General features: G+C 42.7%; 1 pseudogene; it reads right to left on the reverse strand.

Annotated features, from left to right (window-relative positions):
* Positions 1-220: 220 nt before the first annotated feature.
* LOC116987750 overlaps positions 221-14,520 on the reverse strand; it is a 52,637-nt pseudogene continuing 38,337 nt past the window's right edge.

Raw genomic sequence — 14,520 nt, forward strand, 5'->3', positions numbered from 1 at the left:
GTTTCATGCCTCTCCCAGGAGATTACAGATGGATGGATCAGCGGGAATTATAAGGGTGGAGGGAAGCCTGTTAATTCAGCTATGCCATCCTACAATGGGCAAGGTTGAGGGAATTGCTGCTCTTTCCACACTCAACAAGTGCAACATTGCCTCAACTTGAAAATCAAAATACAGTTAATGATGGAAATTAAAATAAAAAGAACAACCATGTTAGACATTCTCAACACATCAGGAAGTATCTGCGGAGACAGAAACAGAATTAACACAACGTATCACTGACCTTCGCCTGAACTCAATCAGAATCCTCTATCATAATCCATCTCCAGAACCAACTCACTGAATGCTTGTGAGCTTCTTTTTCCGATAGGCCTCATTACTCATGGAGCCAACATCATTGCCATAGCTATCTGTAATAGGGCTGATTTTAATGTTATGAGTTGTTGTTGGTCGCATTCGGATATCTGTGTGAATTTTCCATTTCTGCAGAAACAACATGCCTCGGCTGCGGGTGTTGAGAGGCCTTCATGCCTCCACTGACATTCTGATTTGGCGTCTAGATTCAAGGAATTCAAGGAACAGCATAGTAGGTGACCCATCGAATAGTTATATCTCTACTGGCCCATTCATTGAACTATTCGATTAGTCCTGTTCCCAATTCTCTCCACACAGCCCTATGATTAGTCACAGAGTCATCCTTTGAGTAAAAATATTGCCCCTCAGGTTCCATTTCAATTTTACCCTTCTCACCTTAAACCTATGTCCTCTGGTTCTTGATTCCCCATAAATTGGGTAAAAGACTGTGCATTCACCCTGTCAATTGCCTCATGATTCTATACACCTCCATAAAGCTCACCCCTTAGCCTCCTGCACTTTGAGCAATAAAGTCCTTGCTTCCCTAATCCCTCCCTATAACTCAGCCCCTTGAGTCCTAGCAACATCCTTATAAATCATCTCTGCACTCTTTCCAGATTGATGGCATTCTTCCTGTAGATGGGCAACGAAAACTGAACACATTACTTCAAATGTGGCCCTACCAATGTGCAACTGTAACATAACATCCCAACTTCTATACTCAATATCTTGACTGATGAAGGCCAACGTATCAAAAGTCTTCTTGACCACCGTATCTCCTGTGACACCATTTTCAGGGAACGATGTACCTGTACCTCTAGATCCTGCTGTTCTACAACACTTTCCATGACCCTACCATCAAGTGTGAAGGTCCCTGGTTTGACTTCCCAAAATGCAACACCTCACACTTATTTACATTCAACTCCATTAACCCCATTCTTCAGCCCACTTGCCCAGCTGATCAAGATCCTGCTGCTATTTTTTATAACCCTCTTCACCGTCTACAATACCTCTTTAATGTCATCTGTAAACCTACTAAGCATGGCTTGCAGATTCTCATCTAAATCGTTAATATAAACCACAAACAGCAATGGACCCAGCAGCAGTCCTTGAGGCACACCATTAGTCATAGGCCACCAATCCAAAAAACAATATTCCTTCACCATCCTCTGCTTCTTTCCAATGCTGTATCCAGGCAGGATGCCATGCAATCTAACCTTCCAGAGCAGCCTACCATGCAGAATCTTATCAAAGGCCTTACTGAAGTCCATATAGACGATGTCTATGGCCTTGCCCTCATCAACCTTCTTAATTACTTCTTCAAAAATGCAATCAAATTTGTGAGACACAATCTCCTATCTCCAAACTGTTGATAATCTCTAATCACCCTCTATCCAAATACGTATACATCTTATCCCTCGGCATCCTCTCCAGCCACTTACCTACCAGAGATGTTAGGCTCATTGGTCTATTGTTCTCAGGCTTTTATTTACAGCTCTTCTTAAATAGAGGCACAACATTAGCCATCCTCTAGGCATCTGGCACCTCACCTGTGTCTATTGATGATTCAAATATTGCTGTCAAGGTTCCTGCAAACTGATCAGACCCAGGAGAGTTATCTACCTTCATATGTCACAGATTGTCCAGCAACCCCTTGACCATAATACAGATTGTCCTCAAGATATCTCCATTAACTGTCCCAAGTTCCCCAGTCTTCATGTCTCTCCCCAATAAAAACAAGGAAGAAATACTAATTGAAGACCTTGCTCATCTCCTGCGTCTTCTCACATAGATGACAGATTTTTATTTCTGAGGTCCTTTTTCTCTCTCTAGTTACTCTATTTCTCTTAATGTACTTATAAAATACCTTTGGAGACTCCTTAATTTTAGCAGCCAGTGCTATTGCTTGCCCCCTTTTTGCCCTCCTGATTTTTTAATAATGGTAATCACTGCTAAAACAAAATTACTACTTAAGCAGATTATGTTGTCATTAGCAAATTATTCTTATTTAAATCCACCAATGTGAACTCAGGTTTCTTGGTGATCTAGTTAATGTAAACTTTGCATCCCACAGCATCCAATGTGAATGCATACGTGGGTGTTTCTTGTAGTTAAAGAGGCAGTTAACGCCTTTTGTCCACCTAACTTCCCAAGACTCCCAGTTTTCTACAAGCAGCAATTTAATGCCTTCCAGACGAATGGAAGAGGAGGAAAACATGGTGGTGCCACTAGTAGAGCTGCTGCCTCTGGGTTACACCAAACCTGATTCAATCCTGACCTTCGGTGTAAATCAGCAACTGCAGTTCCTTGTTTAAGAAGGAACTGCAGATGCTGGAAAATCGAAGGTACATAAAAATGCTGGAGAAACTCAGCGGGTGCAGCAGCATCTATGGAGCGAAGGAAATAGGCAACGTTTTGGGCCGAAACTCGTGATTTATTCAGTCTGAAGAAGGGTTTCGGCCCGAAACGTTGCCTATTTCCTTCGCTCCATAGATGCTGCTGCACCCGCTGAGCTTCTCCACCATTTTTGTGTAACTGCAGTTCCTTCCTCCACTCAAGTGCTGTCTGTATGGTGTTTGCATGTTTTCCTTGTGACCACTTGGGTTACCTCTGGGTGCTCTGATTTCCTCCCATATCCCAAAGATACACAGGTTGCTAGGCTAAAAGACCACTGTAAATTACTCCGTGTGTAGGTAAATGTTAGAACCTGAGGGTAATTGAATGGGAATGTGGGGAAAATACATTGGGATTACTGTAGGATTAGGGTAAATAGGTGGTTAATAGTCGGCATGAACTCAGTAGGTTGACAGGGTGCGGATGAGTCTAGGTTTCAGGAATAAACTGCACTGCAGTACTCTTTCACTGCACCTCTCTACCACCCTGGTATATGCTGTAATGTGGGGATACTATTTTAATAGAAACTTGCTGTTTCAGCTAGTTTTCTATTGTTTTATTTTGCACAGACACCTCTGCTTGCACAGGTGACATCAATCATATTTTGTGTTCAAATAAAGTCAATGAAATGTTTACCCAACAGCTATACATCGCTGACAAGAGCCATTAATTTATTTCATGATAAGATCTCAGTCCAGTAGGTACAGTTTGTGCTGCCTCATTATGAGGGAGTTTGCAACCAATTCACCCAGGTCTCAGTTCAATGCACAGCTATTTAATATTACAAAACTGGCTGATCCAGAAGGTGAATGGCTTAATGTCAGACGCAGTCAGGAACTGGGAAATGGCCATCATTGGAAGAACATAGAACATCGAACAGTACAGCACAGGAACGGGCCCTTCGGCCCACAACATTTGTGCTGAACATGATGCCTAGCTGAATTGATCTCATCTGCCCGCACATGATCCATATATTCCCTGCACTTTTAAATGCCACTATCATATGTGCATCCAACACCACCCCTGGCAAAGAGTTCCAGGCTCCCTCCCCCACCCTCTTGCCCCGGATATCTCCATTAGACTTCCCCCCTCTCATCTTATAGCTATGCCCTCTAGTTTTGGACATTTCAGTTCCGGGGAAAAAGGTCATGACTGTCTACTCTATCTGTTACTAATAATTTTACATATCTATCAAGTCTATTCTCAACCTCTGACATTCCAGAGAAAATAATCCTAGTTTATCCAACCTCCCCTTGTAGTTGAAACCCTCTATCCAGACAGCATTCTGGTAAACCTCCTCTGCATCCTCTCCAAAGCTAACACATCTTTCCGTAATGGGGCGACCAGAACTGCACACAATACTCCAAATACAGCCGAACTAAAGTCCTACCGAGCTGCATCATGACTTCCTGACTCTTATATTCAATGCCCCTAGCAATGAAGGTAAGCATACCATATGTCTTCTATACCATCCTATCTACTTGTGCTGCCATCTGTAGTGAGCTATGAACTTGGACTCCAAGATCCCTCTCACATCAATGCTGTTAAATGTCTTGCCATGCACTGTATACTCTTCTTACATTCAACTTCCCAACAGCAAAACTTTGCACTTGCTCTGTTTAAACTCTATCTGCCATTTTACCACCCATGTCTGCAGTTGACCTATGTCCAGTTGTATGTTCTGACAGCCTTTCTTACGGTTTGTAACTCCTCCTATTTTAGTGTCATCAGCAAACTTACTCACCAACCCATCTACATTTACGTCTAAGTCATTTCTATATATCACAAACAGCAGAGGTCCCAGCGCAGATCCCCCTGTGGACGTCCAACCAGAATATCTACCTTCCACCAAAACCCTCTGTCTTCTATGAATGTGACACTTCTGAAACGATACGACCAAGTCTTCATGAATCCCATACATCTTAATTTTATGGATCAGTTTACCATGAGGGACCTTATAAAAAGCCTTACTAAAATCCATGTAGACAACATCCACCATCTGACCTTCATCAATCTCTCTTTTGTCACCTCCTCAGAAAACTCTATCCGGTTAATGACCAGGAAAGTTTCGGGCAACGCTGTGGGAATTTTACTCTGTACCGAGCTTAAATTTCCTGGGCAGACGTATTATGGTTTCCATGCAAAGTAATGGTGCAAACAAGTGCTCCCAAGATAGTTAGGTACAGAGTTTAGCATGCAATTAGTGTTCAAATGATTTTGAAACATTGTTACAGCAGCCTCCTTAGTTATCCTTCAATAAAGGACACTTGGTTATAAGCTCTAGCTTTGGCACTTGCCTTATTGGACAATGAATAGAAGGCTTGTAGATACCTGGGCTTTACTCCACCATTCACATTTATTTGTATCTCAGCTCCATTTCACCCATCTTGAAGCAGACACACCACAGTGCTGATAATGACCGTGGAAGAGCCCTGTGCAGTCTGAAGCCCACACCACTAGGTTCAAGAACAGCTGATTCAGGGTGGCGCAGTGGTAGTGTTGTTGCCGTACAGCATCCGAGTTCGATTCTGACTGCCGGTACTGTTTGTACAGAGTTTGTACATTCCCCCTGTGACCGCATGGGTTTTCTCTGGGTTCTCCGGTTTCCTCCCACACTACAAAGATTTACAGGTTTGTAGGTTAATTGGATTCGGTAAAAATCTAAATTGTCCCTTTTATTGAATTTCTTGAACAATGCAATGGTTGAACACAAACTCAAAACCGATTGTAAGGCTGGGTGAGCGGGCGCATGGGTGGGTCGACAGATATATCTCCTTTTCTTTTCCTTTCTTTTCACCTTTCTCTTTCCTTTCTTCTTTCTTATTTCAAGTTAATATTCTGTTTGTAAAATGTTAAAAATGAAGCTGTGCTAGAGTTGTGGAACTGTTAAGTCATTTTTTTTGTACAATTGCTTACATTAAAATTATAATTTAAAAAAAATTCATTGTACCAGTATCTCAGCACACGTGAATATAAAACATAAACTTGACCTTACTTAAAGCTTCTCTGTGTGCAATTTTCCATCTCACACTCAGCCTCCTGCCCTCCACATTCCCTCATTTCCCTTATCCCCATGGGACCCTGTCTGACTGCCGTGGAAAGATCATCTTAACAGGACACAGCCCTTAAAAGAGATTGCAGTCATAAGTGTTTCTTAAAAGCAGTAAACCACAACCATAATTCCACGAGGCCTGGATGCCTCAATCTCTTTATTGTTTTTTGTGACTCTCCAATCTGGCAAGATGCATCACCCATTCAGACACTAAAATACAATTTGAAGGCAAATAATGATTTCTCATTTCCATTGTGAGAGCTTTATTGACAATAAAAATAATTAACCATATTTGTTGCTTTCATTTTTCAAACATCATCAGCATTTGTAGTTAACAGATGCAATGTGCAACCTGCCCTGTTTCTTGGGCACTGACATGGACAATATTGTGGAATCTGAAGAAGGGTCCTGACCCAAAACGTCATTTTCTTGTTCTCCAAAGATGCATGATCTGTTGAGTTACTGCAGCACTTGGTGCCATCTGCAGTTCCTTGTGTCTACATTGTGGGATGGTATTTGACTCTATACAAATGGATTTTTAATACAAAAATTGAACTGCTGGAGGGGCTTAAGGGATTAGGCAGCTTCTGCGACGGAAAATGGACAGTTGTTGTTTCAGATAGGGACCCTTCATCTGGACTCTGTTTTACTGCTCCACTATGAAGAATCTTCAAGGCAAGGCCACTTTGAAGAAGTTTTCCTTAGCATCTGCATTTTTTGGGACCTGACAGTTAATACAATTGAGATGGACACTCTTATTGACTGCTACAGTATGGGTAGCCATGGAATGCAAAGCCATAAAAAGGAATTGCTTAGAAGCTTACAAATTAAACCTAATGAAAAGTATCTTCAGCCACTGAGGTAAGCTTGACCCAAATATTCTATTTAAGCATCATCACCACTGTTTTGCGGCACGGTGGTGCAGCTGTAGAGTTGCCGCCTTACAGCGCTTGCAGCGTCGGAGACCTGGGTTTGATCCCGACTATGGGTGCTGTCTATACGGAGTTTGTACGTTCTCCCCATGACCACGTTGGTTTTCTCCGAGATCTTTCGTTTACTCCAACACTCCATAGACGTACAGGTATGTAGGTTAATTGGCTTGGTGTATGTGTATATTGTCCCTAGTGTGTAGGATAGTGTTAATGTGCAGGGATCACTGGTCGGCGCGGACTCGGTGGGCCCGAAGGGCATGTTTCCACGTTATATCTCTAAAGTGAAACACTAAACTAAACTTAGGCCACCAACCAGTTGGCTGGAGACTAGGATGATACAGAATGGAAGAAAAACAAGTAGAAAACTATTTAGGAAATGTCCCGGGGACATAATAATTCAGGCCTCATCATAGCTCATATTGTACAGGTCACCAGGGTTCTGGCGTATCCTTCTCTTCCTCACCATGTGGCATCTGGTGAGTCCTCTGCTTGCTTTCGCTTTTGACTGATGTCTCTTCTTTCTCCATCCTTTTCTCCTGTCCTTTTGTCTCCACACTTTTATCTTTAGGAGGGATCTCCAAGACAGTGTTATCAATCCTGAAATCCACCCTGCAACAGGCGACAACAATGTTAGCCTGCCTCATCCCACCATTAAAACCAATTAGTCTCACTGTGCTTTTACATTGCTCAGCCACTGTACAAATAGTCCCAGTGAAACTCACTAAAAAACTATCAAAGCATACATCCCAAATCAGTATACAAACACTGAAATGGCAGTCTCAGCGGCTATATAATAGGGGAGGAGGAGGTGGAATTAGCAGCATTTGCAGTGAAGGACTTCACCATTTGATAGCACTAGGACAACTGTGAACTGCAGTTGGAATCAAAGATCCTATAGCGGAGCAAGATAGACACTCCTGCTAAATGCAATGGACTGACGTGTAGTACGCAATGGAGTGGAACGTGGGCCTTTTTTTCATCCATTTCAGTAACCCGACCCGACCCAACTCGCTGTGTAATCAACGTTGCGGGGGAACAGTTTGTGTTAATATATTATAATTCTGAAAATGAGGAGAAGATTTTTTACCAAAGAACTTTTATTTTTACGAGGATGTTTCCGTGACCAGCTTCCATCTCCGCACTAGTATCTTTGCTCCGCTATAGGATCTTTGGAGCGGAGACGGAAGCCGGTTACGGAAATGGGGCCTAAAATTACCCATGACGCTTCCCATGACCGTACTACGTCTTTTTTGTCGAGTGGACTATCTTGCTTGCTATAGGATCTTTGGTTGGAGTGTTGATTATGTCTTTTACATCATTATTAGACAAGCAGATGCTAATATTTGCCAAGGATAAGGAGCTTTTTTCAATTGCAGGGGTTGTTGAAAGTCGCAAATAAAGTATTAACATCACTGCAGTTGCCGCACCTAGCATTACAGGAATTAGGAGAAATTCAATATCAAAAGGGGAAGTTGACGAACTTCAGGGGCAACCTCTTCACTCAGAGCATGGTCCGTATCAGGAATGAACTGCCAGAGGAACGTGCAGAAGGTTAGAATGAAGGAGAATTATTTCTAGAATGTTGTATGGCTTTAAAATAAAACAGGAAATGCTAGAAACACTCAGCAGGTCATGCTGCATCTCGTAGAGCCATAGAGATACAACATGGAAACAGACCCTTTGGTCGACTGTGAGTCCGAGCTGACCCAACCAACCTCAGTTCACCGAGTCTGAGCTGACTCAATGCATGACATCAACCATGCATTTACACAAATCCTACGTTAATCCTATTTTGTGTTCCCCCCACATTCTCATCAACTCTGCCCAGATTCTACCACTCAACCACACACAAGGGTCAATTTACAATGACCAGTAAACCCACCAACCAGCAGGTCTTTGGGGTGTGGGAGGAAACTGGAGCACACGGTTCCATGTCTTTACAGTAGAAATGTGCAAACTCCACAGAGGACGCCAGAGGTCCGGAGAGAACCCACTCTCTGGAGAAGTGGCTCTCCTGGTTGCAATCCTGTTCTGCATCAATGAGATGGAAAGTGCTGTTATCAGGTAACCTGATGAATTGTCTTCAAAGTGAAACATTAACTGTTTCTCTTTCTACAGATGCAGTAAATGCTGAGTGCTTCCAGAATTTTCAGTTTTAATTTCTGATTTTCAGCATCTGACGTTTATTTTTGAGGCTTGGGGGAGTGAAGATCAATAAAATATACACAAGGGTGATGAGTAATATCCTACTGCTCTGAATTTTCAATGGGCAAGTGCACCGTTTACAGGTAATGCTAAAAATACTCTGCAACTTGGCCCGTTGACACAAAAAGCCTCCTTTGCCTTTAAGTATCAACTTTAGAGAAGTGCACTCTGACCGTTTCCATTTCAGGAGGTTGGGTGGCGGATGAGGCAAGGGGGGCATTATGCATGTGGTGTGAAAGGGTCACCATGTTCCTTGTGCCCAACTCCTAAAATTGATGATTTGCTGCAAGTGGAGTTGGGAAATTAGTTAAGTCTCAGATGAGTATATGGCTATAAATGGAATGTATGATACAATTGGTTAAACTAAATGAATACCAGAGTAGAGTGTATATCTATCCTTGGAAAGAGAAAGATTTAACACTTCACTAGACCAAGTGGCTCGTTGGGTCCCGTCCTCTCAACACATGCATGTCATCAAAAGTGATGAAGAGTCTCAGACCTAAACTCCTTTCACCAGAATCTTACCTGGGCATGCAGGCTTAAATTATAGGGAGAGGTTAGTTAGGCTAGGACTGTTGAGGCTGAGGAGTGACCCTGTTAAGGTGCACAAGATCATGAGGAGCATGGATATAGTGAATGCTCACAGTTTTTTATTCCCAGGTTAGAGGATTCTAAAACTAGAGGGCATAGGCTTAAAGTGAGAAAGGAGAGATTTATGAGAAACGTCAGAGGCAATTTTTTCACTCCGTATCTGATATCTGGTCCGTATCTGGAGTGAACGGCAGAGGAAGCTATAGACGCAGATACAAATCTTTTAAAAGACATTTGAACAAATATGAATAAGAAGGGTTTAGAGGGGCATGCAGACAAACAGGATTAGTCCACTATGCCAATTGGCGTGGATAAAGTGCTCCTGTTCCTGAGCTGTACAGCTCTGTGACGCTATCTCCACAGATGCTGCCTGACCTGTGAGTGTTTCCAGCCTTCTGTTTTCATTTCAGTTTTCCAGTATCTCCAGTTTTCATTGAATATCCATTCCTAACATGTTGAATTTTGTGACTACCTCGTTTAGTATAAATAGTGACCATTAAACTCACCGAATATACCAGTTGTCTCCAAGTCCATACTTTTTTCCGCAAATTCCCAAAGGAGGAAACAAGCAGCTTGGAAGTCGGCGCTCAAGAAGGAGAACTGTTGCGACAACCTTGGAGTTAAGCAAGCAGTGTTCAATATGAAGGACAGGTATTAATACACACTTCCAGGAAAAAATACAGGCTGAAACTCTTTGGTCCGACATTCTGAGGTCTGGTAACACCTGTGGCCAGCATGTTTTGAATCTGCAGTATAGACCCGTATTCATTAACTAATTCTAATTCAGATGTAAAAATATATTTAGCTAATTAACGTGAGAGAACAGTTTTTTGCAATCTCAACCGACAGCATTTCTGAAGTTTCTGGTTATGGATAATTCTGGTAACCATCCAGCTTTCATTCCCTATAACTTTCCCACAATACAATGGTTCAATGATTGAAAAGAACAGTTCTCCTCTCTGAGGAAGCTGATCAAGGGCAAGTTATCTGATCTGGATCTTCTGTCAGGCACTGGTCAGGTCCCAAGGGTGATGGACGAGAGAGTTTCAACTTGCACTGGAATGTTTGACATCTGAGCTTCACTCAGTTCAGAGAGACGTGAAGATCATCTTCAAGCAGATAATGATGCCATTATTTCTCACATCCACCAGACAGCAGTATCCAGAAGAGAAGAGCATTCATTCTAACACTACTATTGCTGATAGAACCTTGAGCAGGGACTCGCCTCTTCATAAACCTGGAGGACCCTAACATGTTGGGAAGATGGTCTTCATCTGGATGAAATGAACCCAACCCAGGGGAAGTAATCTGAACCCTTGAGTAATGCTAATTGTGACAAAAAACATTTAAATCATCAGCTCCTCAGCAAGAACCAGGGTCTGGGGTGAATTGCCCGGGCTGTTTCTTGGTGGGTTTATGTATTATTGCCAGAGCTGGTATACGAGCATCAGACAGCTGTGGTTGTGCTGAGAAGAAGTGAGGTTACAGATGGCCTCTGGAGAACTGACCAAAGCCTGGAATTAGCCCGTGCAAAAACATTGTACAAATATATGTAATAGTGTAAGAATAGTGAAAGGCTTGGATAGAGTGGATGTGAAGAGGATGTTTCCACTAGTGGAAAAATCTAGGACTAGCAGTCATAGCCTCAGAATTAAAGGACATTCTTTAAGGAAGAAAATTAGGAGATATTTCTTTGTCAGATGGTGGTGAATCTGTGGACTTTTGTGCAACAGCAAGCTGTGGAGGCCGTCAGTAGATATTTTTAAGGCAGAGATCGATAAATTCTTTATTCGTACAGGTGTCTGAAGTTATGGGGAGGAGGCAGGAGAATGGGGTTAGGAGGGAAAGATAGATCAGCCTTGATGGGCCAAATGGTCAAATTCTACTCCTTATGACCTTATGATCTACTTCACTTATGACCTTATGATCTTATACACATCTCAATTTCCATTGAGGACTATTTTATCAAATGGGTTAACTCAGGACATATATATTGTGAGTCACCTCCATTGAAAGGATACAGAGAAAATAGTGCAAAGTTGGATTTTTGGATTTTTCATTTGATTGATTAGAATTCAAATGAACAAATTCATTGAATAGCGACCACCCTTGCTGTAGAGGAACAACCTCACTCCCCGGCCTCTCTGAAATCCGATATTATTGGCTGATGAGGGAGGGAGGAAGTGTCAAGAGTAAAGATGGAGGGCACTCCAGGAAGGATCGAGAAACTCCTTTCCATATTACTTAACATTACAGCAAGACTTCACATTTCGCTTGGGCAACTGCATGAATGTTGATTTAGCTCATTTCAAGTAACTCCTGCAGTCCCTCTCCCCCCCCCCCCCCCCCCCCCCCTCCCCACCCTAGTCATATTACCTGTTCCACTGGTCGTATCCATGCATCCCTCGTATTATCACACCTTCCACAGCCAACAATAGGCCATTATTGACTCCACCCTTCCTGAGGTTATCTGCTGCCGGCCCTGATTTGTCTGGCCTTTTCTTGCCTCCAGTGTACCCTGCCACACCTCTACTTTCAGTCTGGGAGAAAGGTTCCGACTCAAAAAGTCACATATTCTTTTTTCCCCAGTGATGCTGGTGACCTGCTAAGTTACTCCAGTATTTTGTGTCTATCTTTGGTACAAACCAGCATTGCAGTTCCTTCCTACATAGCAAGACCTTGTTTAATTTAAATTTTCTGACAGCTCTCTAAATGAAATTTAGTTTAGTTTAGTTTAGAGATACAGCGCGGAATCAGGTCCTTTGGCCCACCGAGTCTGCACTGACCAGCGATCTCCCGCACATTAACTCCATCCTACACACTCTAGGGACAATTTACACTTATACCAAATCTTATCTGCACTCTTTCCAGCTTAGGGACATCCATCCTATTGCAGGGTGACCAAAACTGAATGCAAAACTGATCTGCACGCCAATACGGGCTCACCTCTTTACTAAATGCCACTTTTTTTTCAGTTTAGTTTATTGTCTAGTGTGCCGAGGTAGTGAAAAGCTTTTCTTGCATGCTATCCAGTCAGTAGAAAGCCAATCCATGATTAGAATCGAGCCAGTACAGTGTAAAGATATGAGGTCAGACAAAAGTGCTGGAGAAACTCAGCGGGTGCGGCAGCGTCTATGTGGTGAAGGAAATAGGCAACGTTTCGGGCCGAAACCCTCTTCAGACATATATATTCAAATATATGATAAGGGAATAACGTTTAGTGCAAGGTTAAGCCAACATAGTTCAATCAAGGATAGTCCGAGGTTCACCAATGAGCAGATAGTAGTTCGGTACTGCTCTCTGGTTGTGGTAGGCTGGTTCAGTTGCCTGATAACAGCTGGAAAGAAACGGTCTGATTGGAGAAGGGAGAAGAGGGACTGGCCAGGGTGCGATTCATCCTTGATTATGCTGCTGGCCTTGCCGAGGCAGCGTGAGGTATAAATGGAGTCATAGAAAGGAGGTTGGTTTGTGTGATGGTCTATGTCCACAATTCGCTGCAATTTCTTGCGGACTTGGAAGGAGCTGTTTCTAAACCGAGCTGTGATGCATTCTGATAAAATGCTTTCTATGGAACATCTGTAGAAGTTGGTGAGAGTTGTAGGGGACATGCCGAACTTCCTAAGCCTTCTCAGGAAGTAGAGGTGTTGGTGTGCTTTCTTGGCCGTTGATTCAATATGGGTGCTCCAGGAAAAGAACTTTTCCAACTGTTAATATCGCTCTAATTTGGCTTTATCACGCACTATTCCAGTTACACATTGATCTTGACAAAATCACCATTTTGTATTTGAAAGCCTGCCTTTGTTTACCTGCTTGCATCAGCTGATGAGCCTACACTGTACTCAGGTGTCTTTCAACTTAAAAAAAGAAACTACCTGTACTTTAAGAATGTGTCAGGAAGGTACCTGTGCTCTCCAAATGTCCTCACGCTCCTTTGCGATCCGTCGAATCAGTTCTCCCATTATGTGGATAACAAGGAAAACCATGATGGCAAAAGCATTCAGGAGCCGTGCCATGTCGGGCTGATTCACTTCCCAATTGAGTGGCATGTTGACCAGACCAAAAAAGAGGAGGTACATGGTGAACAGAACTGTGCTGAAATCCACAAAGCGCTCCCACTTTTCAGGATCCAAGACTTGGAATGACAAGTGGGTACCTGGAGAAAGGCCAAGGGAGTGATCAAAGACAGCACAGCGTTAAACATGTACTGAACAAGAGAGGTAGCGTGGATCAAAGCTCCTCTATAATCTTTGGCGTGGATCGAGTCACGGAGAATTGGAAAGGAGGGATGAAACTACATCGGTGGACAAAGAAGGAAGTCACAGGTTAAAGGGCCTGTCCCACTTGGCGATTTTTTCGGCGACTGTCGGCATCATTGACAGACCAATCAGGTCAACGAAAAATTCGCGGAGTGATGCGACGGTGAAGCGGCATGATGACGTATTGACGCGCAGTGTTTTTTCAAGTGCGCAACATTTTGTTTTGTCGCTGTTGGATTTTGAAATGTTCAAAATCTTTTGACGGCACTGATATGACGCCGGCAGTTGCCGGAAAAATCGTCACGTGGGTCAGGCCCTTTTGGGGAAGAAGTAGAAATGCACCATTTCTGAAAACATTTTAATTCTTATGGCTGGTTACAACATCCACTTACTTCCAATTTCTTGGCCAAAGCAAAATATATGCACAGTGAATGCCATGAAGACATAATGCCAAAGATTTCACAAAATGTGCCTTTTCAACCAAATTGACAACTTCACAACCTCCAGCAGAAGGGAAAATAGAAAGTAAACTGAATATAGAAAATGTAAAGTAGAAAGGGATAGAACAGATGGGGAATGGGGGATCAATGAAAGGAAATGAAAGATCAGGGACATTGAGAACATGTGTATATTAAAGAGGAATGGACACCATGTCATTAACTTCCACAACGATCACCCAATCTCTTGACTCAGTCTGGGGGAGAATGAATATAACACCTGTTGTAGTAATGATTTGAGT

This window comes from Amblyraja radiata, chromosome 26 (genome assembly GCF_010909765.2).
Source record: "Amblyraja radiata isolate CabotCenter1 chromosome 26, sAmbRad1.1.pri, whole genome shotgun sequence".
Classification (NCBI taxonomy): domain Eukaryota; kingdom Metazoa; phylum Chordata; class Chondrichthyes; order Rajiformes; family Rajidae; genus Amblyraja; species Amblyraja radiata.